This window comes from Drosophila albomicans, chromosome 2L (assembly GCF_009650485.2).
Source record: "Drosophila albomicans strain 15112-1751.03 chromosome 2L, ASM965048v2, whole genome shotgun sequence".
In the NCBI taxonomy this organism is placed as follows: Eukaryota; Metazoa; Arthropoda; class Insecta; order Diptera; family Drosophilidae; genus Drosophila; species Drosophila albomicans.
The window spans coordinates 4,514,443-4,519,876 of NC_047628.2; positions in this window are offsets into that span (position 1 = coordinate 4,514,443).

Genomic DNA, 5,434 nt, shown 5'->3' on the forward strand with positions numbered 1-5,434 from the left:
GTAAAATGGCAACTGATATGCTCTAGCAGAGAGAGGGGAGAAAGACAGGAATTGGGGGAGGGGCAAGAGAGTGGTTGAGCCGGAGGTTAGGGGTTAACCCATGAACCCCAACATGGAGCAAATGGCGTGCTGCCAGGAGCTGAAACAACAGCTGGAGCAGCGAGCAGGGCGAGAACAAGAACTGCGATTGGACTGCAGCACATTTGGCATGTCAACATAATTGCCTCGAATTAACTTTTAGTTTGTCGGTGCCAAATGTCAAACAAGAACAACAACAACAATTCAACAACTACAACAATAAACTGCGTGTGTGTTTGCGTGATTTGCCGCTCTACAATTTTATCATGTACCAAACAATTGGGCTATGCAAAATCATTTTGGCCAAAATGGTTTTCGACAATATTTGAAATTCAATATAATTAAAAAAGAAAAACGGTTAAATAAATTATTCCATGAAATTTTCACACACTATATTAATTAAAGTTGCATTCTGAGTTCACTGATAAATAAATAATTTAAAGCCCAAAACTCGGATATGAAATGTTATTTTCACTATTAAAAGGGGATGCAAAAGAATTACATTCATATTTGATAAATAAATTAGAATTATAATAAAAACATTAGTTTATGCAGATTCGCTTATGGTAATGATAACTCCCATTTGCAAAAATCGATCGCTGCATGGAAAACTTTCCATTTTATGGGCTTTAATGAACCGATTTCAATAATAAGCAATGCATGCCAACTACCACTACAATATATATACATATGTATATATGTATATATATATATAAACGAGTATATTTAATAAAGCGCCGCGCATACGGAGTGCGTTTGCTTAAACCACCTGAGCCATCGGCCTTCCGATGCAACTCGCCTGATCCCAACTCGCACTCCATTACCATACAAATACATATGCAAATCTGTATGTGTGTGTGTGTGTGTGCATATACAGAGGCCTATCATGAGCTGAACAGACGCAGTTTGCTGTCCGGTAAGGCTCAGCTGCGTGGACTGTAGCCTGATTAAAACTGATTTATTGCTTTAAATGCAATTTACATGCACAAAAATCGGACAGACGGGCGGACGGGCGGAGGGACGGACAGACGGGCAGACAGATAGACAGACCAACAGAAGAAAGACCGAGAAAAATAACGCATTTGCTTTTTAAGTCGTAAATATTAAACATTATGCGTATTCATACTTATATGAATGAGTGCATGCAATACATACATATACTCATATATAGTTATTGCCACATATATTGAACTATAAGTTGGCACAGTTAAAAAAAACCATGTGACGAATAAAAAACCCTAAACTAACTGAACAGTTAAAAGCTCGATTTGTTCACATCAAAATATCGAAAATAAATATCACGTGATATTTTATCAAAGTTAAATCGAAACGGAGCTCACCACAGCAAAAATTGATAATAAAACTACGTGCAAATAGCATTACTGATTTTTTTAAAATTAGTTTGCTTCAATTCTTCCATAATTTCAATCGCTCACTGATTTATAATTTAGTGGTTAAAATTTGTTTACATTCTACCCATAGAGTAAAAAGGGTAATACAGCTTTGTGCAAGCAGGAAATGTGAACCGTTTGGCATATTTTTAGTATTTTTCCGATATATTATTTTGATATATTTTAAGAATTGTTCTTATTCAAAATTGCTAGCGGGTATCTCACAGTCGCGCACACTCGACTGTATGTAGCTTTCTTACTTGTTTTGCAAATCGGGATTTGAACAAATCCGAAAAAAAGAATGGCTGAGGAAAGTGGGCATTAGTTAAGATCACACCCAGAATAAGCAGTACATATTTGATAGCAAAGTCACTACAACTTGAGCAATATGTAGTGTATCGAAAAGTGAAATACAGCGAATGTGCAAATGAAATGTCAAACATACGCACTGTCCAACATGAGCATTCGCATTCGCACTCGGATTCGCAGTCACATTCACAGTCACATTCGCATCCGTATTCACATTGGCATTGGCATTCGCATTCGCTGTATTATCAACAATATCAGTGTAAGCAACTTCATTTATTGTTGGACGAACAGTCATATAGTTTGGCCTGGCTTTAATTAAATAAATTACTCGGCCTTTAACGACTGACGATTCAATTTAGTGTTGCATTTTTAATGTATTTTCAATGCCATTTGCTAGATTTCGACGATGAATGCAGATGTGTATGTTTGTGTGTGATTTCGGGTGTAAATGGGAAAACGAATGCAAGTGCTACAAGAGAACGAGACGAGAGAAAAAGAGAGAGAGGGAGAGAATGAACAGCTTATGCGGCTGGCCGCATATGTGGGCCAACTTAGTGGCAATAAGTTAAATTAGCATAAACTTAATTAGCATAAAAGTGCTGGGCCGCAGTGCCAACCGGGAATGTAACCAGATACGGGCACACTTTACACTCTGGCCCACGAATGTGTCTCTGTATCTGTATCTCAGTGCATGTGTGAGTGTCTCTGGCCTGGCATATTTCACAGCAAATCCGCAGCGCATTAAAGGAAAATACGTGGCGAAAAAATAAAAAATATATAAAAGCACAGCAAAACAATGAAACCAACCAACCAGCGAAGCAGCCAAGCATTCGAGCATCCAAGCAGGCAGCGACCCAGTGTGAGTCTGAGTCTGAGTCAGATTCAGCGTCAGAGTCAGAGTCTGGGGATTGTGCCAATGAAGTAACGAGCGCATGATGCGGTGGATAGGATAGAATTTTGGTGGAAGGGGCATGGAGCAGCATGCTACGCTAAGTGACTGCTGTTACACATTTAGCAGCATGCTGAGAGGCTGCAACTGAAGGATCAACTGGAGGTAAGAGAGGTGTGTTTAGTTGTAGATGAGATTGCCAGGCAATATACACAGTCAGGGCATTTTCATATGAACTCGACTCGTACAAATGTTGCTGCCATTCGTACCTGCTGCTTGATCCCCAGAGCGACCACACACTCAAACACACACACACTGAGATATTTACGTAGAAAGAGCGCGACAAGATAAAAAACCTGGCACACTAAATCTGCCTCATGTGCGCCAAGGGGCCACACAACACATGCAGTGTTAGTGGCCCCCTTCCCAATGCCAACGCGTCGTATGAGCAACGCAGCAACTGGCCCTCTTGCATAGGTTTTAGATTTGGAATGAAATCCAGGTATGGGCATTGGTTTGCCTCTTGCCATATGCAAAATATTGCACACAAATTTTTACTGTTCGCTGAATTCACTTAGACAAATGTACTTTATACCCGAGATTCTCTGTATATCGTATGCGAATACTTCTGTGCAATCTGTGCACGCATTTTACTCGGATTTTTATGATGGGCTTTTAAATTAGTGTTTATGGCAGCATCTACAAAGTGAAGCGAAAAATATGGTATGCAAAAAGAGCATATATCCTATAAACAATTTAGGACACCTTTTAAAATGCAATACTATATCAATATACCAAATAATTCGGTATATTATAATATTTTTGCAGTATATTTATTTGGTATATTTTAAGAATAATACCACACTGTTGTACTGTTATTAAAGATGGATAGCGGGTATCTCACAGTCGACGGCAGCTGTCTTACATGTTAGAATTTAATTGATTTTATTTATATCAAAAATTTAATAATTCAAATTAAAATAAATATGTTGAATTCAGAAAGAAATTTTTAAACAATTAAACAATATTAATAGTTTTATTTTCAAATTTAATTTAAGATCTTTATTAAAATTTATTTCACAAATCAAGCAAAGCTCTCTAGTATAGACAACATTCGCTAAATCAAATTATAGGGTACTCATAATTGACGTCTAGTGGGCATTGCTGCATATCCTGAAATGCGTGTGCAGCTTGAGAGCTTCATAACTGCAAGTGCAACTGTTGGACTGCTTAAGTGATTGAGTATGCGCAAAGGCAACTGTCAGATGGGAATAGAAAGCAGCTTGCTCAGATTGTTAGGAATTTTATGATTTGACCAGAAAGTCTACATGCATCAGACGTAATTTACATTGAACTAATGCTAGCACTTTGGCCAGAAAAGATTGGGAAAATGTGTATCAAACATATTATTCTCAGTTAAGCTCTGCATATTCAATCAATTTGGCTGATAATACTATTTTCAACTCAACAAACTCACATTTCATTAAATGCGCATAACTTTAATCAAATAAATGCATGTCTATAATTACAATTGAAGCATGAACTTAATAAACGTTATTAGATTTGTATCCATTTTATTTAAATGCATTCATTCATTCATTCATTTGATTCAAGTACACTTTACTTGATGGCATATCATTAATGGCAACTCTTTTAACAATTTTATCTGTGCTGGGCATAAAAACTGCAAGTTAATTTCACACAACACTTTATGCGCTGCAATTTGAGAGCAACAACAGAAAGCGGCAAGCGGCAAAAAAAATAACACAAAATAAAAACAACAATAATATCGTACATTTGGTGTGCAATAAATTGAACAAGCAGCCACCTACTTTAAAAGCATTTTCAGAGCAGCCATCCAAACGGTGCCAGACACCACCAGACCACCTCGAATCGGGCATCGCGCATCGTACTCAGCTCACAGCACAGCACAGCACCGCGCACCTCGCATCCCGCATCCCCCATCTCGACAACAGCTCTGGCTCTGGGGCCACGAGGTTGCTAAAAAGATACCGGAAATGTTACAGGAAACAAAATGACTTAATGGCCGCGATTGCCACGCCATGGGGCCAGCATCAACTCCAGCTTCAGCTCTGGCTTCATGACCAGGCCAACCATTCATTGCAGCCACTGAGGTCAGCAGAAAAGGAGAAACAGAATACAAAAATATAAAAGGATAGTCAGCTTTTGGTAGCCCCAAGCTAAGGTGCACTTACAAAGATCTATAGATTCAATGCTGCAGCAAAGTGAAAATAAAACAGAATACGATGACATTAGTGCCACTGCGGCAAAAATATCAAAGTTTGAGCAAACAGCCAATTATTTAAAGAAATATAACAATATAAATACTCTCGATTATTCTGTGTATTAAATAAACTATATTTACAGGTCTGGCAACACCAAGCAAGGGTCCTATCGATTACGGAAGTGAATAGATAGGTCCGAGTATAGAGAATAGATAGGTCAGGAGTATCGATCGTGAGGAGAGACACGTAGATGCTTAGTGACGACGACGAGAAGAAACAAGATGCCCTGAGGAGCTTTTGTAAATATTATAAATACTTACATATTAAACGAATAAATTGGAAAATCTATATATAATATTAACAGAGACATTCATATAATCAATCTCATATTATTTCATAGTTTTTTGTTTATCAACATGTTGTGGTTAATATATTAAGCACATATGGTACATGTATAAGTAGAGTGTCGATAGGAAATTATTCCATGTAAGTTCAAGGAAATGATGAGAAAAAAGGCTAGT